The 24,838-nt window shown below is 40.0% G+C and overlaps 1 protein-coding gene and 1 non-coding gene across 2 annotated transcripts in view; both read left to right on the top strand.

The window, feature by feature from the left end:
* Window positions 1–24,838, top strand: part of LOC122808670 (CD209 antigen-like protein E) — an 827,142-nt gene that overhangs the window by 348,527 nt on the left and 453,777 nt on the right. The window lies entirely within an intron of this gene.
* TRNAY-GUA lies at window positions 12,116–12,202 on the top strand. The gene is given in 2 exon segments: window positions 12,116–12,152; window positions 12,167–12,202. It is a non-coding gene; the product is annotated as a tRNA-Tyr (tRNA).

Consider the following 24,838-nt stretch of genomic DNA (forward strand, 5'->3'; position numbering starts at 1 on the left):
GACGTCCACATCACTTTGGGAATTGATAACTGCTCCCAGCTTGCAGTCATCTGCCAACTTGGTCAACTATAGGCCAGTGTTTTAGCCTGCACCTCAGGGAAGGATATCCTGCATACCAAAGGCCCCAAGACTGATCCCTGGGGTATGCCACTCATTACAGGTGTACTGCTTGAGTTGGCTACCCCTATTACGATTAGGTGGGCTCTATCAATGAGCCAGTTTGCTACCCATTTGGTAACATATTGATCGATGCCTAGTTGACAGAGTTTATGTACTATGGCCAAGTGGAGAATAGTGTGTAAGGCTTTGGCCAAGTCAGGGTGACCAGTGTGCACCATCTTTCCCTCATCCATGTCTTTGGTGGCTGTCTCAGGAAATTTAACCAGATTTCATTGACATACCTACCCTTGACAAAGGCAGACTGTGTGGGGTCAACTATTTGGAGTTTGCCCATGTCCTTGTTAATGAGGTCCAGGATAATCCATTGCATGGCCTTACAGATCAGGTTAGTTAGACTGATGGCTCTTTAATTTCCTGAATCTGAGAACACTCCACCCTTGTGTAAAAGGATGATAGTGGCTGTTCGCCACTAGGCTGTGACAAAGGCAGTACTCATGCATTGGTTGACTAGGCTACATAATGGTGCTGCCAGTTCATGCCTGAGTTCATGTAGGTTGCAGCCTGGGATGTATTCATGTCCCATGGAGGCTGTCTTCTTGGCTTTGAGAGGGCAGTGATGCCATGTTCCCTAGTGATAATGGTTGGGTGGGCAGGTCTTGCTTTACTGATGAGGGGACAGAGGGGAGACATTTCCACTGAATCTATCAGCCAGGAGATTGGCTATATCTACAGCATTTATGTATGTTGTGTCCCTAACCACCAGTTCTGCAGAGCGCTGGGAGCTTCCTTTGGGAATGCAGACATATGTGAAGAGACCTTATGACTGACTGTCTTAGATGTGGACAATTTGGACTTGGAGTTGCCTTTAGAGGATTTCACTGGTGTTGTTTGTTCAGGCTAAGGCGAGGTTACTTCTTATTGTGTATCTGTTCCTTCTCGGTCCTATATATATATATATATATATATATATATATATATGCAGGTCTACTTCATTTCACTGAAAACAGAGTTCACTGAAACTCATTTCATTGAAAACATTTCACTGGAAATTATTTGCCCGGATGCAATTTACTGAAAGCTCACTTCACTGAAAGCTGATTTGACTGAAACTCAAATTGTTGAAAGGTATATGCCCTGTTCCCCACTGTCGTGTGATCCTGGAATGAGTATATATAGTAAGGGTGTGTGTGTGTGGGGGGGCACAGCCGTCCACATACTTTAGGTATATATTATCTTTTGGAAAGAGTTATTCATTCAATTTGTAAGTATCCATGTCTATGGTTTCCAACATTTAAAATAGGTGGGGGGCTATGCCCCCCATACCCCAAATGTGGGGGGGTTGTGCCCCCCACCCCCTTTACTATATATACTAACTCCAGGATCGCACTACAGTGGGGAACAGGGCATATACCTTTCAATTAAATAAGTTTTGGTCAAATGAGTTTTCAGTGAAGTGAGTTTTCAGTAAATTGAGCTCAGGCAACTGATTTTCAGTGAAATGAGTTTTCAATGAAATGAGTTTCAGTGAAGTGTGTTTTCAGTGAAACAAAGTAGACCTATATATGCTGGTATAATACTTTAGTGTACATTTGGACATTGGTACCTCTTCTTCCAGTGGGGGGAGTAGGCTGTGAAGCTTTTTATACCATCCCTCCGGTGGTTGTGATCCACTTAGGAGACATTTTCATTTTACCATGGCTATAGGGGGTCAGGAGAGATGGTGATATCAAATGTTGACAGGGAGGATGATACCGTAGAAGTGCTGCAGTGGTTAATCATGTTGGTTTCTGCCAAGTCTGAAATATGTATCACATCTTGTGGGGGTATCAAGTAGCTGTCCTAAGGATTTAACATTGATAAGATGGGGAAATCTCTGTGCATGTCTGTTCTGGCATGGTTGGTTTTCCAATCAATGGTTGGGTAATTAAAGTCAGATAGAATCAGGGTAAAGGATTGAATCTTGATAGATTTGTAGAGGGCCAGATATGTGGGGTAGGTATCCTGAGTCAGATATGTTGGCCTGTAGCTGCCTATAATTTGCATTGGGGTATTGTCAATTGTTAACTGCACTTGGGGGTCTCATGTGTGTCAGACTATTTGACCAGCCTGGTGGTGTGTGTCTGTCTAACATATATTTATACTCCACATTCTTTGGCTTTGCTGCCTCCATTTTGGATTCTGGCTGTGTTATAGGATGGGTGACCAGGTAAGTATGGGTTGCTCTCTGCAGCTGTGGCCCAGGTTTCTGTGAGTGTACAAATGTCATCATCTTCCATGGTTACAACTGCTTGCAATGAGTGCATTTTTCTGTTTAGACTCCTAGCATTTAGCGGCATGGCCTTTAATTTTCATTTTGTTGAGGGTTTTATGTTGGTAGTATGTTCCCCATGACTTTCCCTAAAAAGGCACTATGGGAGAGGAAAGGTCCTTTACCAGAGGCCTGCAGGCCAGGTAAGACAGATACAGGTCATCTCTAGCAAAGCAGCACAGTCTGTTGATCATATGTTCCCAGGCTGCCAGGCAGTAGATCCCCCTGGGATGACACCAGTAAATAAGCCAAGTGTTACTGACAGACATTTTCTGTTTGTAGTGCACCATCATTCTGGGTGATGGTAGAATGCTGCTTAAGCCTAGGAACATACCTGCATGGAACACATATTCAGCAAGCTGAATCATGTCTGTCTTCCTTTAGCCCAGGGAGGTACATCTGATGTCATTCACACCTCCTTGGACTGGGACAGAGTCATAACAGTACCTGTTGTGGAGTGATTTGAGTGCATGTGTGACATGGTGGATTATGGCACCTGACAAACAAGTGAACATGACGTTCTCCTTATCCAGCCTGGTGAGAGGCACATCTGTGTGACTCACAATGGAGTCTCCTATGAGTAATATGTTGGGTTTATGGTAAGGCCTTAGTGGTTGTGAGACACTGGGTGTGTGGACTATGCATGGTCTGTGGTTGGAGGTTTGTGGAGTTCTCATGTGTTTTTGCCTCTAAGCTGTCCTTTCTTTGTTTTTTTTGTTTTGTTGAGGACCTCCACTTATGTGGGTGTGTGTTGTGTGGTTGGGGGTGATGTTTACTGACTCCAGACACTGCAAGGAACCTATTTTACTGCACAATTTGTTCTGGTGTGCACATTCTCCATTTGTCTGGCCAGTGGTTCCCCTTCTCCTTATCTGTGTTTCTTTGTCCTTCTGTTGTCCTGTCACAGGCTTTGTCCACAGTGGCTGCTGTTATGTATTCGTATTTCTGGTTTGAGCGGGGTAGATGCCATAACATCACACACAGGGTTATGGACTTCACTCATCTGAGTGCACCTATTTAGCAGGTTGCCCATCATTGCACCACTACATCTGCTGTGGACATCAGACAATTTGTGTTGCTATGTTATTATGAGGCTACATGTTGGCCTAGCTGTCAAACCATCAGAGACTGACATCTGGACAGGCCCATATAAGACAGTCAGACACAGGCCCACACATGGGGACAGGGTGTTAGTAATGGCCTGCCAAACATAGACAGTTGGGAGACCAGTTTGCTATTTGCTTGCTTTTTCTTATGGGTATGATGTCGGCTTCTCCACTGTCTGCCATTGATGTTTTGACATGAACCTTTTTTGTTTCACAAATAGTTTGGAAGGCAAAAGCAGAACAGATATACGAGGCATACTTGTTGTCCTTCTGTGACAGCCTGTCATTTCAGGGGTATGGATGGTGGCCAGTGACTTGTTGTCAGTGCTGACACTGTAAGGTGGCAGCCATTTATAACCTGGGAGTACACTGACTTTCAGGTGCCTGCTGTCCTACTAGGCACTGTGTAGGTTACTCCGAGCTGTGTACTGTCCGCATGTGTGGGCCCCTGTCCCTGACATGTCCAGTTTTCCTGCAGTAACTGATATTGACTTCTGGACAGTGTGTGCAACTCCTACTATAAGTGCAGCTGACATGCAAAATAGTTGGCACAGAAAGCCTTTGAACATGGGCCCTGTCAACCACAGTACTGTACCAAGGACACTAAGCCACAACAGCCAAGGGTAAGTGCTGCCCACATCCTGACAGTATTAGCCATACATATACATAGCTCATTGACCGCTGCATATTGTGAACATGCAACAAGTTATCAAGTTGATTGGGACAGCCCTGAAAATGTGTGCTCTGTTGCTATTACCCTACAAACATAGATGTTACTGTATTTCCATAGGAACATGGGTGTGTTGGGGGGCATACCTGTCAATTGTACACATTTGCACAGACTGGGCAGATGTCGGCTTTACATTTTCATTCCATTTAGCATAGGGTTGTGCCTATCTTGGAGAATACTGGCATATTACTAAAGACTGAAGGTTAAAATGTTATAGCAGACATTTGAGTTTTAGACTTCTTACCCTAAAGAGACTTAACACAACTGCAAGACCTGGTGTGATATCACTGTGTAAGTCTGTATGAGGAATATTTCATCATTGCTCCTATTTGTGGGCCTTTGCCAGACATTTCTTTATGGTTTTCTACAGCTGACTTGCTGGGAAAGGCTGAAGGGTGAGTATGGGACCCCAACATTGACACCCATGCATGGGACCTATGACCCCCCAGTTTGCTTGTCCCCCACATATACTGCAGTAAGTTTTGTCACCTAGGGGTCTACTGCATACTCTGGGGAAGCCAGTATTGGTGGACATTTCCTGTTGTCCCACATAGCTGTCAGTTGTCTGCTGCTATCCCGGTAGGCCACCCCATTCCCTTGCATACATGCAGTGATACCATAGATATGCTACCATAATGTACTACTCCATTCATTTATTGTTAAGAAGAGTGACTTACCTTCTGGCTGGGGCAGTTGTGAGGACGGTGTCTCTGTTGGATGGATGCAGTACACAGCCTATACATGGTACGGTGAAGGTAGTGTAATGTGTGTGGCATCCATTTTACTGTGTGTGCAAGTTGGAGAGAGGTGTCAGTCCCTGGGTCCCTAGGGTGTCAGTGTATGTGCTATGCATTGCCTCTTTACCAAGGCCAGGGTGTAGTAGGCATGACTATGTCTGCCTACAGGGGCAGGCTAAGGGGGTTCCTCCTCCAAGTCCCCCTGTGCCTGTGGTGACCTTGGCAGTAGTGGCAGTAGTGGAGGGCTGTATGCCCCTTCCCTGTGATGTTCCTGCTGCAGTTGTTTCCGCAGGATCATATTGTGTAGCATGGCACATACTATGAATATGTGTGCACATGTGGCTGCAGAGTACTGCAGGGCTCCACGCGATATGTCAAGTCAGCAGAGCAGTGACATGAGCAGCCCAAACAATGCTCCTAGTTTGTGTGTGTGCCTCATGATGACATTCTTCATAGGGTGTGTGTTCATTTCTCATGGGATTTATCGTTCATGGTTCGAGTGCATAGCCAGCATCTCCCATGAGATGGCCATATGAGTTTGTCCCCTAAGGCAAATGTCTGGTACAGCTGTGAGGTGTGCCACATGTGGGAGTTGTGATAACTGCCAGTGCTCCCAGCACACACATATTAATAGGTTCGTAGGTTCATAGGTAGGTACTAGGCTATTGGCCCTAGGGCCTATATAAGCCTAGCCAAATGTACCCTAGCTTTCACCACCCAAGAAAATTATTTTCCTATGCCATTGTCGAGCAGAGCCACAGAAGTGATCCCCGGGGTGAATTTACTATCTCCCATCCAATCATCAAGATTTTTCTTGAAGAGTGCTGATGAGGAGCTTTGTTTGAAATAGATAGGTAGTTTGTTCCAGAGTATGGGAAGTCTCTGGGACAGGAATATATCCCTCCAGCATGTTCTGTTTATAGTGGTGATGAGGTTTAGGTCCCTAGAGTGTGTAGCTCACAGGGATTGGGATTTCTTTAAGTGGAGCATGTCTAAAAGTTCTGGGTTTGACATAGCTTTGTGAGTTAGGCAGAGATCGCCTCTGAGTAGGCGATATGCAATGGAGTAAAGCTGCAGTTTTTTGAGACGGTCTGAATAGGGCATCTCTTTGAGGCTGGTAATCCTCTTTGTGAGGTATTTCTGTGGCCTTACCAGTTGTTGTAGATGTTTTGTGAGGTACATACCAAATGGGGTGTTGCACTCTATAATGGGTCTAATGAGTGGTGAGTAGAGGGGAACAATGACCTCTTTTTTCCTGGATGAGAAACCTTTTGTGATGAGGTGTGCCACATAGAAGGATTTCCTGACTACTGTGGCAATGTGATTATCAAAGGAGAGACTACTGTCCACCTGTGTCCCAAGGTCTCTTATCACACTTTCAGTGTTAAGTAGACTACTACCTATGTGGTAGTTCATGGGTACTGAGTTCTTACCAAAAGGGATGACAATGCACTTTTTGGCATTGAGCTTGAGGCCATGGCTTTGACACCAGGCATCTGTCTCAGCGAGGCCCTTTTGTAGGATGTCCACATCTTTTGGAGTTTTGATTATGGCTCCTAGTTTGCAGTCATCTGTGAACTTCATTAGCCAAAGACCTTCTGTGTTGGCCTGTACTTCAGAGAAGTAGATACCAAACAGGAGAGGACCCAGGACTGAACCCTGTGGTACTCCATTTGTCACTGGTCTGAAGTTGGATTTGGAGTCTGCTACTTTCACAGTATGGGTTCTGTCAGTGAGCCAGTTGGCAACCCATCTTGTGACATAGGGATTTATACCTAGTTTATCTATAATTCCAGAGTGGAGGATGGTGTCAAAAGCCTTGGCGAGATCTAGATAGGCTGTGTGAACCACCTTACCCTCATCTACAGCTTTGGTGACTGCTTTAAAGAAGTCTATCAGGTTTAGGAGACATGATCTGCCTTTTACAAACCTGAACTGGGTGGGGTCCTGAGTTTGGAGATTACCAATGTCATTGTTTATAAGTTCCATGATGATACACTCCATAGCCTTGCAGACCAGGCTCGTTAGGCTAATGGGGCAGTAGCTTCCGGGGTCTGTGGTGGCTCCCCTTTGTGGAGTGGGATAACTGTTGCTGTGCGCTGTTCAGTGGGCATATAGCCTGAGGTGAGGCTATGATTGAACATGGTACTTAGGTGGGGTGCCAGTTTGTTCCGTAGTTCATGTAGAATCCAGTCTGGGATGTCGTCAGGTCCCATGGATGCTGTGTTGTTGGCTTTGGATAGTGTCTTTTTTACCTGTGCAGCTGTGATTACAGGAACTTTGCATTCTTCTGGTATAGAGATGGGCCCTTTAGTGGATGACAGAGGGGTAAAGTTAGCACTGAACCTATCTGCCAGGACGTTGGCAATATCAGTTGGTTCTGTATATTTTGTGCCATTATGCTGTAACTCAGAGCAGATCTGAGTGTTGCCATTGAGATTCTTGACATAGCTATAGAATGCTTTGTGGTTGTCTTTAGAGTCATTGGCAATTTTGTTTTCATAACTAGCTTTGGAGGATTTTATGAGGGATCTCAGCTTCTTACTGAGGCTGACCAGGGAGTTTCTCCAATCATGGGATTTTACTCTTTTTTGCAACAGTTTCTTTCTTCTGTTGTAGAGTTTGTTTATGGCAGGGGACCACCAGATTGGCTTCCTGTTTTTGGAAGATAGCATCTTGGTTCTGTTAGGGATTACACGATCCATGCACTCGTGTAAGTGCTTATAAAGTGCATTTGTGTAGGATTCAGCAGTCATACCTCTATTGTCCATCAGCATGGGTGTCATGAAGTTTTCCACTTCTGTCTTAAGAAGCGTGAAGTTGGCTTTGGAGAAATTTTTTACTGTGGTTTCCCTAATGGGGGTGGGGGAGGGATGTGGATGTCTAGGGTGATTAGCTTGTGGTCGGATCTGACCAACAAGGAATTGACCTCTGGTGTGGAGCACCGGTTGCCCATGTTGGTAATAACCAGGTCTAGGATATTGCTGCCCCTGGTGGGGGTGTGGATAAGTTGATCCATGGCATTGGAATTTATGAATTCCAGAAAACGTTGAGCACAAGAGTTGGTACATGAGTAGTTTTCCCAGTTAATGGTAGGGTAGTTGAAATTACCCATTATTAGGGTGTTAGGTTGTACTCTAATATTTTCCAGTGTATTAAGAAATGAGGAGTGGGAATCCTGGGGCATGGTAGGGGATCTGTAGCAAGCTACAATTTGGATTGCGGTCTTGTCCAGAGTTAGTTGCACTTGGATAATTTCGGATGCATTATGCTGAGCAACTAGCCTGGAGGTGTGGATATCCTTAATGAATATGGACACGCCTCTACCTTTAGTGTTTCGGTCCAGGTTAGGTGGCCAAAAGGTGTGGTATGAATTATAGCCTGGTAATGCAGGGGTACTCTCTGAAGCCTTGAACCAGGTCTCTGTCACTGCACAGATGTCGATGTTCTCCATTTTAAGGAGTGCCTCGAGAGAGTGCATTTTGAGGTTTAGACTTCTAGCATTGAGTAGCAATACCCTCAGATTCTTCTTGCCTGTACCTGTTAGGGTGGTGAATTTGTCATTTGAACCTTGCCTAAAAAAGGCACTATAGGAGTGGCTAGAGCCTTAGCCAGTATCTGGAATCCCAGGAATGACAGGTGCAGGCCATCTCTAGCAAAGCATCGTGGCTTGTCGATCATGTCATCCCAGGCAGACAGATTCTGGATCCCCTTAGAATGACACTAGAAGCTTAGCCAATTGTTGAAGTCAGTCATTTTGTCCTTGTACTGTGGTATCATTCTGGGTGATGGCAGGATGCTACTCAGGGCTAGGGTCGTATCTGCCTGGGCTACAAGATCGGACAGCTCCTCCATGTCCCTTTTCATGTAGTCCAAGGAGGTATGTCTCAGGTCATTCACACCAACATGGACAATGACAGAGTCGTACTTGTACTTGTTGTGGAGTGACCTGAGTGCATGCATTATGTGGCAGATCCTGGCACCCGAAAGGCAGCTGACAGCAACTTTCTCCTTGTTTAGCCTGGTGAGTGGAACATCAGTGTGCCTGACTATAGAGTCACCTATGACTAGAGTGTTGGGTATGTTGTTATGCCTTATGGGCTGTGGTTGAGTGGCAAACTGAGTTTGTGGGCTATGTGTCATTTGGGTTGTGTTGGGGGGTGGAGGTTGCTTGTGTTTACGCTTTGGAGGTCCCTGTTGCTTGGGCAGGTTTTTACTGAGAGCCTCCATGAATGTAGGTGTGTGTTTTGTGTTTCTATGTATGTGTTTTGGTGGTGTAGGTTTTGAGGGACTATGTGCTGAGTGTTGTGTGGTACAAGTGTTTACCTTCTCCTCTTGACTGTATAGTCCAGTCTTGGGTGAAGAGAGCTTTGCTTCCAGTTTGGCTATATAAGTGCATCTCTCACAGGTTGTAGTATCGGGTGGTAGGAGGAGAGGATTGTCTGTGTACATGAGGCAATTATTGCATTGGCCCAAGATGCCCAGATTCATCAGGTAGACAGGAGAAATCACTGGGAGCTGACCCTTAGACATGCCTGAATAGGTGCTTATTTGTTAAGTACTAGAAACTGTTTTCCTCTAGACAGTGAGGAAAGTTGAGTACTGTAGTAATTTGTAGCTTATTTAGTGCTTACAATAAATTCTTAACAAGTGCTGAAACAAAAAACTGGCTAGTTCTAAGAAACAAAATTAAGCTAGATGGCTTCCCTCCAACACAGAAAGGCTTGGGGGCCTAGAAGCCTACAAATAGTCCTGGACACAGCAAATCTATATCCAGGCTAGACTACCCACAGGAAAGACAGGAAACAAGCTTAGAATTTTTTTTTTTTTTTTGTGGAAAGAGAGAAAGGAGTAGCAGAAACTAAGCTGATTGGCCTTCTCAAATGTTATCCCTGTACTGGGTAGAATGAGGTAATGACACTAGACTGGGAGGAGGGTCCCAGATCAAATTTACACTAGGGGCAAAGCCACCAGCTATAAAAACACCATACCAACAGGAAGGGAGGGTGGGAAACAAACTGCAGAAATGTTTCGCACAGCAGAAAATCAGCAGTGAGCCTTTAAATGAAAGTTTTAAACAGCTAAAGGAGCCTCTAGAAAAAGAATTTTAACTGCAACAAGTTTTCAGAAACAAACAGCCCAATGAATGCTTAATAAAAGTGGACAATTTCCAGTTAATACCTCACATGCAGTGAAACTAGTTAGAAAAATATACAGTACACAAAGTGTTATAATTAACAAAGAAATAAAGAACAAAATAAGTAAGAAACAGGATACTTAATGTTATATATTACAGTTCCAAGTTTGCTCAGTGTCCTTCCTTCGATTAGCTCAGTGTGAAATGGCAGAAACACTCACAACTTAACTTCTTAGGTAACAGAAAGTTGAAACCTGAGACAACTTTTAAGAAAAAAAGCTCAAAAGATCCAATGAGGTGCTTAGTCTAATCTGTAGTCCAGGTGACCTCAGTCAGCCAATGACCTTAAACAATTCTCTCTCACTGAAATGCCTGATGGCTTTGACTAAACTAAGATGTCCCTGAATATGTGCTCAGACACACAGCCTCCACAAACAAACACTAGGCCCATATACAAGCCTGAATATGGAAATGCTACAAATATCCCCACTACTTAGAAACAAACTGCAAAAATGTTTCTCACAGCAGAAAAGCAGCAGTGGGCCTTTAAATGAATGTTTTAAACAGCTAAAGGAGCCTCTAGAAAAATAGTTTTAACTGTAACATGTTATCAGAAACAAACAACCCAACAAATGCTTAATAAAAGTGGACAATTTCCAGTTAATACCTCACACACAGTGAAACTAGCTAGAAAAATATACAGTACACAAAGTGCTATAATTAACAAAGAAATAACAAAATAAGCAAAAAACAGGATACTTAATGTTATATATTATAGTTCTGAGTTTGCTCAGTGTCCTTCCTTTGATTAGCTCAGAGTGAAATGGCAGAAACACTCACCCTGATAATGCCCTGGGCATTGCACATGATCTGGCAGTTGATGGAGTGCTAGCCCTTGCAGTTGATGTGCACTCTACCCTCTTCACTGGATGGTGCATTGATGTGGACATGAGTGCAGTCTATGGCTCCCAGTATCTCTGGGTAGTGTGCTACATGGTGGAAGAGATGCAGATTGCTGGTCCTCTCCTCAGCGGTGCTAGGGAAATAAATGTGCTCACTGGCATATCTTAGCATGACATCCAGGAACTGGTGTAGTGCCTTGAATGCAGATGCCCATGAGACCCCCATGATGTCCCCAGTAGGTCTTTGGAAAGTACCTGTAGCTAGTATTCTTAAGACTACACATACCTTAGTTTCCATTGGGATGCATTCTCCACTGTTGGCTATGGGTCTGAGGTGAGGCCGGCAGAGCTTGGTGAGTTGCTGTAGTATGTTCCTGTCTACCCTGTAGCACTCTAATATCTCCAGCTCATAATTACCTTGGGTCTGAACACTCTTCTCCTCCTCAGTCTGGGCCTGTTGTCAGCATTATCCTCATCACCACCCACAGTCTGTAGCACCTAGAGCTGTAACAAAGTGGCAGCAGCCCCTATCATTTCGACAGCTAAAATTCCCAAGTGTGTACTCCAATGGTGCACAGTATGTAGGAAAAACCAGACTGAAGGGTGCCTGCATACTTTATACTGGTATGCTGCAGATGCAACCTGTGTGATTGGCTAATTATGAATACATTCCACCTGCCAGGTGCATTACTGAAAGGGTTGAAGGGGCAAGTGTGACTGTAAGAGGGATTATTAGTCATTTCCAGTTGATTGCCTTTTCTAAATGTGTTTCTATTTTTTGTTTTATTTCCTGTGTTTTTAAGCCCCATGCCATGCCGCACAAAGTCACCACTGAAATCAAAACACTTGTCAGCAGATCTGTACATTCCCTGTACATGAGCATGCTTAGCTTTCCTTAAGCCAGCTAAGAACAGCTAAGCTTGGGAGGGTGGCCTAACTGTTAAGGTGTTTACCTTACAAACAAAAGGTGCAGGGTTAGAGTCTCACAAGGGATAACTGACTAGGCTTAAAATGGCTCACAAGGGCAGTTAGCTTAGTACTTAACTATGAACTACTCTGGGGCTTCACCTTCATCCCTTCGATAGCTCAGCTGGTAGAGGGGAGGACTGTAGTGAATATCCAAGTCATCCTTAGGTCACTGGTTCAATTCCGGCTCGAAGGAAGATGCCTTTGGGTTGGGAGGGTGGCCTAATGGTTAAGGTGTTTGCCTTACAAACACAAGGTGCAGGGTTTGAGTCTCACAAGGGATAATTGGCTAGGCTTACAATGGCCCGCAAGGGCAGTTAGCTTAGTACTTATCTATGAATCTATGAATCTATGAAGCAGCCTCAGACACACCCCCTTGCTTAGCTGGTTTCAGAAAAGCTGAGCAGTGCTAAGCACTCCTCAAATCCACTTGCCTGGCTTGACTGCTGCTTAGAATTGTATTTTGTAGTAATGCTCAAAATGGCTAAGCAGAGCTAAGCATGGCTAAGCATTGCTCAGTTTGCATTTAAAGGAAATTAATGAATTGGACATTAATTACTCCTTACTGACATATTATTAAGTGTATATATTTTATTTTGTATGATGTCCCCCTATGCTTTGATTACATTACTTTGGGGTGTGACTGTACTGTCTGGGGCACTTGTATTTACATGGGGATTTCACATCAGATATCCACTGAGACTGGAAGATTGGACAGCTACACTACCCTGAGTAACAAATATCAATTACTACATCATTAAAAATAAAAAAATAAAAAGTTTAACAATCATTTTCCATGTAAGGGCTGAATTCAGACTGTGCTCCAACTGCATGCAAAGACAAAACTCTAAACACTGAGCTAAATCACCAGTGAAGACTTTGACTATACATAGGTTCATAGGTTCATAGGTAGGTACTAGGCTATTGGCCCTAGGGCCTATATAAGCCTAGCCAAATGTACCCTGGCTTTCACCACCCAAGAAAATTATTTTCCTGTGCCACTGTCGAGCAGAGACACAGAAGTGATCCCCGGGGTGAATTTCCTATCTCCCATCCAATCATCAAAATTTTTCTTCAAGAGTGCTAATGAGGAGCTTTGCTTGATATAGATTGGTAGTTTGTTCCAGAGTATGGGAAGTCTCTGGGACAGGAATCTATCCCTCCAGCATGTTCTGTTTATTGTGGTGATGAGGTTTAGGTCCCTAGAGCATGTAGCTCGTAGGGATTGGGATTTCTTTAAGTGGAGCATGTCTAAAAACTCTGGGTTTGACATAGCTTTGTGTGTTAGGCAGAGATCGCCTCTGAGTAGGTGATATGCAATGGAGTAAAGCTGCAGTTTTTTTGAGACGGTCTGCATAGGGCATCTCTTTGAGGCCAGTAATCCTCTTTGTGAGGTATTTCTGTGGCCTTTCCAGTTGTTGTAGATGTTTTGTGAGGTATATACCAAAAGGGGCATTGTACTCTATAATGGGTCTGAGGAGTGACAAGTAGAGGGAAACAATGACCTCTTTTTTCCTGGATGAGAAACCTTTTGTGATGAGGTGTGCCACATAGAAGGATTTCCTGACTACTGTGGCGGTGTGATTATCAAAGGAGAGACTACTGTCCACCTGTGTCCCAAGGTCTCTTATCACACTTTTGGTGTTAAGTAGTAGTTCATGGGTACTGAGTTTTTATCAAAAGGGATGACAGTGCACTTTTTGGCATTGAGCTTGAGGCCATGGCTTTGACATCAGGCATCTGTCTCAGCGAATGTCCACATCTTTTGCAGTTTTGATTATGGCTCCTAGTTTCCAGTCATCTGCAAACTTCATTAGCCAAAGACCTTCTGTGTTGGCCTGTACTTCAGAGAAGTAGATACCAAACAGGAGAGGACCCAGAGCTGGACCCTGTGGTACTCCACTTGCCACTGGTCTGAAGTTGGATTTGGAGTCTGCTACTTTCACAGTGTAGGTTCTATCAGTGAAACAGTTGGCAACCTATCTTGTGACATAGGGATTTATACCTAGTTTAGTGAGTTTATCTATAATTCCAGAGTGGGGGGTGGTGTCAAAAGCCTTGCCGAGATCTAGATAGGCTGTGTAAACCACTTTACCCTCATCTACAGCTTTGGTGACTGCTTCAAAGAAGTCTATCAGGTTTAGGAGACATGATCTGCCTTTTACAAAGCCGAACTCGGTGGGTTCCTGAGTTTGGAGATTACTAATGTCATTATTTATAAGTTCCATGATGATACGCTCCATAGCCTTGCAGACCAGGCTCATAAGGCTAATGGGGCAGTAGTTTCTGGGGTCTGTGTTGGCTCCCCCATTGTGGAGTGGGATAACTGTTGCTGTGCGCCATTCATTGGGCACATAGCCTGAGGTGAGGCTATAATTGAACATGGTACTTAGGTGGTGTGCCAGTTCGTTCTGTAGTTCATGTAGAGCACAGCCTGGGATGTCGTCATGTCCCATGGATGCTGTGTTGTTGGCTTTGGATAGTGTGTTTTTTACCTGTGCAGCCATGATTACAGGAACTTTGCATTCTTCTGGTATAGAGATGGGCCCTTTATGGATGACAGAGGGGTAAAGTTAGCAGTAAACCTATCTGCCAGGATGTTGGCAATATCTGTTGGTTCTCTAAATTTAGTGCCATTGCGCTGTAACTCAGAGCAGATCTGAGTGTTGCCATTGAGATTCTTGACCTAGCTATAAAATGTTTTGTGGTTGTCTTTAGAGTCAGTGGCAATTTTGTTTTCATAACTAGCTTTGGAGGATTTTATGAGGGATTTCAGCTTCTTACTGAGGCTTACCAGGGATATTTTCCAATCATGGGATTTTACTCCTTTTTGCTACAGTTTCTTTCTTCTGTTGTAGAGTTTGTTTATGGCAGGGAACCACCAGATTGGCTTCCTTTTTTTGGAGGATAGCATATTGGTTCTGTTAGGGATTGCACGATCCATGCACTCGTGTAAGTGCTTATAAAGTGCATTTGTGTAGGATTCAGCAGTCATACCTCTATTGTCAGTCAGCATAGGTGTCGTGAAGTTTGCCACTTCTGTCTTAAGAAGCGTAAAGTTGGCTTTGGAGAAATTTTTTACTGTGGTTTCCCTATTGGATGTGGGGGATGTGGATGTCTAGGGTGATTAGCTTGTGGTCGGATCTGACCAATGAGGAATTGACCTCTGGTGTGGAGCACCGGTTGTCCATGCTGGTAATAACCAGGTCTAAGATATTGCTGCCCCTGGTGGGGGTGTGGATAAGTTGATCCATGGCATTGGAATTTATGAATTCCAGAAAACGTTGAGCACAAGAGTTGGTACATGAGTAGTTTTCCCAGTTAATGGTAGGGTAGTTGAAATCGCCCATTATTAGGGTGTTGGGTTGTACTCTAATACTTTCCAGTGTATCAAGAAATGAGGAGTGGGAATCCTGGGGCATGGTGGGGGATCTGTAGCAAGCTACAATTTGGATTATGGTCTTGCCCAGAGTTAGTTGCACTTGGATAATTTCGGATGCATTATGCTGAGCAACTAGCCTGGAGGTGTGGATATCCTTAAAGAATATGGACACGCCTCCACTTTTTTTCTGTCCAGGTTAGGTAGCCGAAAGGTGTGGTAAGAATTTCTATATAGCTCTTCATACTGTTTTAAGCAGTGCTGAGCAAAGTGCCATGGAATGCAAACCCGCTCTGCTATGCTTAAACTTTAACTGCAGTGGAAAAAAAAAACATAGAACCATTTTACACACACACACACACACACACACACACACACACACACACACATATATATATATATATATATATATATATATATATATATATATCACTATATCAAATATTAGCATATCAGTTGCAATCAAGTTGAATATCCATGCCAATGCAAAAACTGTCATTCTATCAACTTTCTAAGTTTGTAAGGGCAATATTTAAAAAATGTCCCTATTTCTGGCCTTTATGTCCCACTTTTTGTATTGCCTTTGTCCAGACTTCTTGCTCTCAGGGGTTCAGAGGTGTGTGTCTGAGGACCCTTTTTATTGTGAAGTGCAGTATGCACTTTCACACTGCAGGGGGGGGGGTGTTACAGTTCCTGTCACACACCCCCTGTGTTACATTCCATTCACAGATCCTCTTTTCAGTGTCTGTGGACACTGAAGGGTTTGTAAACTCCAATGTGCTGACAGGAAACATGACACACACCCTATTCATGTCAGCTTCTTCATCTGCCTATACCAATGCATTATAGCCCCTACACAGTTAGCTACCCATGGACATGGTGTCCCATTTTGCTATTCAATAAACCTAGCTCACTTACATACACCTACTTGCTTATACTTTAGTTAGACCACTACACCAGAGCCTATCTCCTTAGTAACCACTGTTACCTGCCATTTTTATGGGTCTGCATGCTGGCCAGTTTAATTTAAAAAAGAGGTTTCACATTTAGATTGCCTTTTTACAGTTTTGTTTTTTGCAGGATCACTGTTTGCGTGCTGCTGTGCTCTGCTTAAATGTCTGAAATCTGCAAAAAAAAACCTTTTGATTTAAAATAATTTGCAACACTCTTGCAAGACAATGGCCATAGGTTTGGCCATTGGCATGCCTAATGAACATAATACATGCTTTACTTTATGTTGTCATGGCTCCGTTTTTTATTTTTGCAGTCATGTATGTGGTTACTAATCCCATACATTTTTGCTGCAGACTCGGCTCCTACACAGATTCCTGTCTACTTGCTGGATCACAAATTCACCTCATTTGCATGGTTTTCAGCAGCAAAGCAGGTGATTTGCATTATTCCATCACAACCATGCTGGAATAGTGCTGGGAGGCTCATGCATGCCCCCATCCTTGTTTACTGGATCGCACAGGCTGCAAACTCCACGTTCAAGCCATGCACTATGCCTACATGGAGAATAGCTCTGTGTAGGCTTTATTGAATTACCCCCATGTCTTTTTTTTGTGGGGGTGGGATAATGAGCAGAATTAAAAAAATAATAAAAAATAAAATTCCCTACAAAAGTACACTGACAGTAGTGCTGGGGAGCATATGTTGGTAAATAAGGCATGAGTCTACTGAAGTATGAATTAGGATCTTAGTGACTTAAGTATATTCCACAATAAATGTATTGCTATTGGAAGCAAAATTACTTCAATGTGGAAATCAAAATCTAAATCAAGGAAGTGCAGAATATCATAAAGAAGAGAAGATAACGTCATTGTAGGCAGAATCATTAGACAGATAACGTCATTGTAGGTGGAATCATTAGACAATGAAAGGAATGAATGTGTCATATATATATATAGAATTTGTGAGAACATGTATAGAGATAACTGCTCAGGAGGAGGAGTAAGGCTTAAGAGAAGGCAAAAAATGAGCAATTTATGTAATGTTAAAGTAAATGAAGATTTCTGAAAAAACATATAGGTATACCACTTAATGATAACAATTAAAAGGGTCTATGTCACATAATCAAACTTTTAAAAGTTCAAACACCATATGGTTGAGACCACATGTTTGAACTCTTAAAAGTTTGAAACGCAAATAAAAAAAAACAGAAAAATTTACCTGAAAGCTTAAGCAGGGGGGTTGAGCCCACTTGCACCTCCCCATACTCCCCACTCTTTAAATATGCCAACTCTGAGATTGCACTACACTGTAGACAATGGAAAACTTCCATTGCTGCTCTGTATGGGAATCTCCATTTGAACGTCTGAACTTTTAAAAGTTCAATCATATGGTGTCGACCATATGATGTTCGAACTTTTAAAAGTTTGACAACATGATAGGAACCCCAAATGAAACTGTTGTTAAGATTTGACTTCTTTTTTTTTTTACTTCTTTTCTCTTAATGTAAGCAAAACCACATTGCCACTTAAAATGTGATTGTTTAATAAAGTTGTTTTAAAAAAGTCCAGATCCTTACATTGTTTATAGAAGTTAAAGATTCACAGAGTAGGCAGGACTAGTGCAATTCATACCTTGAATCTGCAAGGTACATGATGAATGTTCAAGTGAAAGAAACCCACATGGTCTGTGACTCTTAGTCTTAAGTAACAACTTTACATGAGCTGGCCACAAGCCCTTAAAATATATGGCTATAAACTGTTAATGCAGATTGTATTACATTAAAGTATGGCTCATCCTCCTTCTTCTGTGATGTGGTGCATGACATTATTTCACTGACCAACATTACCATACATTGTTAAAAAATAGTTACTTATATTAGATATCAAAGCTAACACATTTGGGGGGGGTGGAGCCAAGATGGTCAAGTGAAGACAGCAGCATTTTAAAGATCTGCAGTACTATATATAAATACAGAAAAAATATATGTTTTAGATTTTTTCATAACATATTAATAACAGTCTTGACTTTCATATACTCAACTTCGGTGGCAAAATTCAAACATTTTCCTGTCATTATTATCTGGAGACTATCTCATCAAATGAAAATGAACAGCTCTAAGCATTCTCACTCTGATACATCCTTTAGGAAAGACTTACAACTAATGATATTCACTGTACAGGAATTATCTTTGAAAAATGGATGGTTTCCAAGACAATTTAAAAAATCTTACAGAAAGCTGCCTTAAACAAACAGATGTCTTTAAAGAATTGCTTCAATAACAATAAATTAAAATTTCCAACTTGGAAACTGCCTTGAATGACATAGATGGAAAGTTAAATGAAGAAGAATCCCAAACTGACTTCCTTCTTCAACAGAATACATGGCTTCTTAATTAAACTGATGATCTAAAAAACAGAGAAAGAAGATGTAACATCAGAATTCTTGGTCTTCCAGAAAAAAACTGAAGGCGAGGATATAATTTATTTTCTGAACAACTGGACTCCTGAAATTTTAAATTTACAAGAGTGACTTTCTTATGGCATGAAAGGAGCTCACAGAGCTATAGGCAAACCTGTGTCATCATCTGCTTTTCCACCAAGATCCATTGTAATACCACCACCGGTGCAACTTCCACCATGGCACATTTTGTTTTATCCATATTTGCCATATTCAGGTCCAGATATGAGGACAGCTATGATACTGACATACAGTGTTGGTAGTTTGAATATTAGATCAATTTTGAATATGAAAAGGACACTAATGCAGGAAGAGAGATCACCCCATGACATGGTGGGAGTTGTGCCAGTGGTGGTATACAGGAAGTGTAGCAGTTTGAAGAATTGGTTTGAGAGACCCCGCTTAGGCTTTCTACTAAGTGAATGACACTTTGTGAAAGATGCTCCATTTATAGTTATGTCCACACAGGGGACATTTTTGATTAGAGGCAAATTATTTAGGATCCTTGTTATAAAAATAAAATTAAAAATGGGGTTCAGAATTACAAAATATTCAATCTTCTAATAGCTAAATCAAAATTTTCTAAAATAATAATTCTGACATTAAAAGTAGAGATGAACTAACAAGCAATATCTTGACATTTTATCTCAAACTTGGCAATGGAAAGATTAAAGATGAACGCCTATTCTTTATCACCTAAGATGCATAATTTATCGATGAGAGTTAAAATGCACTAAAAAAACTAATATAGTTAAAATAAGACATGAAGATTCCAAAGAAAGCTTATTGGATATTGAAGACATTCTTGAGACTTTTAAATACCATTATGCTCTTCATAATAAAGTTGTTAATCCAGATGCTAACTCTTCAAAATTAAATCAAGAATCTCTTAATATTAAGAAAATTCCAGAAGAATTAAAAACTAAAAACTAAACTTCAAACACATATCTCATATAAAGAAATTACAGATAAAAATTTAAAAAAAATCAAATAAAAAATAACAAAGCTCAAGGAATGAATGGTATAATAAACGAATTGTATAATAATAGAAATATACAAACTTTTCCCTCCCTCTGTCATATCTTTCTTTTATAAAACTTTGATTGAAGTTCAATCACAAATAAAGATTCCACATTCTTGGAATTATTCATTAATCATCCCTATTCTAAAAGAGAATAAAACAATAATTTATTTGGTTCTTACAGGCCCACCTCTCTTTTAAATAATGATTATAATATCATCATGTCTATTATTACTCATAGAATAAAAGAACCCTTAACTAATATAGTCAATCTTGATCAAACACCTTTTATACATAATAGACACACTCATCACAATATTAGAAGAATAATAACTCTTATTTGTTTCTTAAAAAAGGAAAATGAAGAAGCCTTAATAATTGGCTTAGATATTGAAAAAGCATTTGACTCCTTAAATTGGGATTATTTATTTAAAGTTCTACATTTATTTCATTCCCCCTCTATTTATTTCTCTTTTAAAGAATATCTCTAATAATAAGTTAGCTTATGTTAAACTATGTCCTTTTACTTTGGAACCTATTCTATTAACTAAAGATACTAAACAAGGGTGTCCTTTATCTCCAATCGTATTAGCTCTTTTCTATTGAAATCATTGGTACTCTAATTTGAAATAATAGAACGATTAATGGTCATGATGTATATAATCAATATCCTTCCAAAATTATGCTATTTGCAGATGATACAGATGATGGCTTAATAACATTATTAATTCAAGAACAACCCTCTCAGAGTTGGAATCTTCACTACATTTATTGAAATCTATCGCTGGTCTTCAATTTAATCAATAAAAATCTAAATACATGATATTAAACAAAAAGAAGAAAGTACAAATTTGTAAAAAATCACATTATTGGAAAATAATTTCCTTTGATTACCTGGGTGCAGTTCTATTTAATTCTGTAGAATAGGCATTAATATAAATGATTCACCTAGCCAAAATACTAGATATAGCTCAAGCCCTGTCTAATTTTTCCAGAAAAAAAATGTTATTAATGACATAAATAAGCTTTTATTAAAACTCATATGGTTTCCTAATAAAAATAGAATAACTTTTCTTCATCATACCAGGTCATTGTATCAGGGAGGAATTAATTTCCCTGATAATGAAGCCTATATTAAAGCTTCAGTATTTAAAATTATTTTGAACTGGGTAGATCCCATTTATATTTCTAACTGGAAATATCTGCATTTAACAGTATTACAAAATTATAACAATCTTTCAGCTAACTTTCTCTTAAAAATCAGACTAATATATTCCGGCATTTTAGTTTATTACACAATATAATATTTCTATACCTATACAATCTAATTTTATAAACTCTAAACTTAACAACTTTAACAAATTTATTCTTGCCAATGTTGATACTAAAATGTGGTTTGAAACTTTAATTCCCTTTAGAATCACCAAAAATGTAGTTGGCAAAGAACATAATAATACATTTATTTCAGGCAAACTAAAAAAATAATTTGGCAACATGGTTGTAAAAAACTCAGAGTTAAAGAAATTCATCAACTTATAAAATATTTTGATTTGGATTCTCATGATTGGTTACTGCTACAAAGTGTGACAGCTCATTCTGATGATCTTTGCAAAATGTTTAGTAACTAATTTTCTTTATTGAAACCCCTAAATCAATAAGTTATTTATATGAAATTATTTACAATACATCAAAAATTGAAAACTTAACTTCAAAAATTATATAAAATCTTAATAAAATATGAAATAAAATTACAAGTTAAATATTGGAATCATATTACTAGGGGTCATATTTATTGGTTATCTCATGAGAATAAATCTCAAATTTTATTTTTTTGTTTATCAATCTACACATTTATTTTTATGTTCACAAATATCGTATAATTTTTCTTGCACTAAATGCAACATAAAGGGAAAAAAACACAAGCTATCCAAACTGCTAAAGGAGACTCACAGACAAAAAACAGTGTATCCAAATATATAAGTGAGTCAACCACCATGGTCCAAGCAGATGAAACAATCCAAAAAATGTATAAGAAACAATTGATTTATTGAAACAAAGGGTCAGTGCTTTCGCGGGGTTACCGCTTCATCACACCAAAATGCTAAATGCAACATAACAGCTTTTAGGTATGAGTGTTCTAACATATTATTTTCTATAATCCGTTTTCAAATATTTCACTCCCTTTTTCTGTGTTTTGACCAGTGTGAACTTGGTTCGTTGCTTACATCTAAACACAGGCATGTTGGCTCTTGCAGTTTTTTTTTTTTAGATTTTAAATTTCAAATATGCTTGTTTATTACTTTTCTGATATATGCTGGTATATAAAAGTTTAAAATTATCTGCTTACATATGTGTATATTTTGGCCAGTGACTGTATCTAGTGTATAGTGTTGCTATTTCATGCAATGTAACTGTTTGATACAGTGTCTCTTATAACCAGATTATTTCTTTCAGGGAATACTTTGACCATCTTAAACTTTGGTTTGAATTTTGCCTGCAGAAAAAAAAAATATGCTGGTCTTTTAAAATGGCATGTGACTCCACAGACATTTGATAATTCAATAGTGAAACCAATGTTAAAGTTATGCTACTTACAGAAGTATGAAATGAAAGGCCACATAACAGAATTCCCATAGTCCTTTTATTTTGATTGGTATACAAACAAGATGATTAATTTGGTGTCTGCAAGTCATAAAAGAGTTGAAGGCATATGGGAACTCTACATTATCAGGAATGCTGACATTTGCAGATGATAGTAGAACAAGAACAAGGTGGAAATAAGAAAAAAGCATAGGTTGGTTAGAAGGAATACCTAAATGTCTGGGCAATAAATAAATTAAAACAAACGAGCCTGGAAAAAATACTAGCTTTTATCAGGAAAGCCTGACTTAGAACAAAGCCAATTTTCAGCAGAGGCCCAGGGAGAAAATTCCAGACATATGTCTTTGTAACACAGGAGGAAACCAGAGTATCTGGAGAAAACCCACACGATTACAGGGAGGACATGCAGACTCCACACAGAAGGCAGTTTAGCCAAGAATAGACCCAGAAAACCTCTTGCTGTGAAGTGACAATGCTACTGCTGCACCACTGCTCCATCCATATGGATGCGAACAAGGAAGTCAATATGATGTAATAGAAGAAACCCTTGTGGAAAATGATGGAATGGTAGAATTGTGATTAGATTATGTCTTTTGATGAAACTAGGATAGGCAAAGCACTGCTATCAGAAAGCAGAAGTTATAAAGGAGAGATTTAATGTGCAACAGTAGCCCAATAAAAGAGATGATTGAGCTTTTCAATGACTAATCAAGGATCTATGTTCTTTAAGCATCTCTGTAAATAGTGTACATGAGGAATTTGATGCACAAAAGTGTAATAAATTAAGGTTGTGTTTAAAAGATAACTATGGGGCAGTGTAGCACAAGCAGAAAATGAAAAAGCTGGAGGAAGCAGATGGAAACATTTATGTAAACAGTGAATAAAATAAAGTGTGGGTGACTATTCCTCAGAATCATGGGATCAAAAAAATTATATGTGAAAATTTTGAAACCTAATAGTAATAAGATTTATTTATTTAACATTTGTTTGCCGGGAAAGTCCAACATGAAACAAAGCTAATTTTCAGCAGAGGCCTGGGGAGAAACACTCCAGATGCATGTCTTTATAACATGGGAGGAAAACATAGGTAGGACATGCAGACTCTACACAAAAGGCATCCCAGCTGAGAATCAAACCAGAGAACCTCTTACTATGAGGCGATAATGCTACCGCTGCATCACTGTGCTTTCCAAGATGCATGGAATAAATGAACTGAAAGAATATGCACAACAAAAATAAAACAAACAAGAAAAACAATTAAAGACAGTAAATGTTTTTGTTGAGATTTTTCCATTATGAAAATTCTGTCAAATTGATTGATGAACTAACTAAAATGTGCAAGGAGAAAGATATGATAATAATATAAAGCATAATAAAATGGAAGACTTCATACAACATGAATTCTTCTTATGTAAAATGGTTAAAGGTTTATGAAAATAATCATAAGACCAAATGAAGATTATATATTTGCAGAGTAATACAGAAGGTGTATTTACTTTCAATTCATAAGAAGATAGAAACAAATTAGGAAGATGAATAAGTAATATGTGTTGAGTGCAACTCTGAATTAGAAAGACATAGAATGCTATTGTTATTGTTATGTTCAATTTATGAATAGGAAAGAGCTGGAAGAGATTTAATGAAAAATATTATGATATCAGGAACTTAAATAAAAAATAAAACTGCAAAATGTAAAATGAAGAAATAGAAAATATATAAACTTGTGGCAAGACCTGATATGAATTCATGGCATGCGCTGATTCTTAGGGCAGGATTCACGAAACCTCCGTGTAAGAGTAAACATGTCTTACACAGAGGCTGCAGTTAAACGGTATGACGTCAGCATGCCATGCATATGCATGAGGGCATGCTGAATCACACCCTAGGCTAACACGGTCCATGTAGGAAAGTAGGGAGCGTGTCCGAATGGCAAGTTCTGCAAAGGGACACACCCCCAGAAGAGTCAGAGTCCTGAAAGTAAACTCCCACAAGCAAGTCCTCAGAAATGTCAAGAAACACAACAACACACATGCCCCCACAGACTATAAACCCAACTGTAATGTAAAACGTAAAAATAACAGTTTATTTTGTTTTTTTTATAATTTCAAAAATGTTTGCCTGTAGTTGCGCTCGGTTGCGCGGGTATGCCCTCTGCTCAGCCACAGTTAGCAGTCATTGAAAAGCATATAAGATCTAAATATGCAAATTAAGCCAAGTAGCAATAGCGTAGTGGTAGAGACGTTGGCCAAAGAGGAGGTAGTCACGGTTCGAGTCCCCACAACATCATTTTCTATTTTTAGTTAAATAAGCATGAAACAATCCCCTGACATATATGTATATATATATATATATATATATATATATATATATATATATATATATATATATATATATATATATAAAACTATAATTTAAGTAAA

This window comes from Protopterus annectens, chromosome 8.part0, assembly GCF_019279795.1.
Source record: "Protopterus annectens isolate FY-2018-M chromosome 8.part0, PAN1.0, whole genome shotgun sequence".
In the NCBI taxonomy this organism is placed as follows: domain Eukaryota; kingdom Metazoa; phylum Chordata; order Ceratodontiformes; family Protopteridae; genus Protopterus; species Protopterus annectens.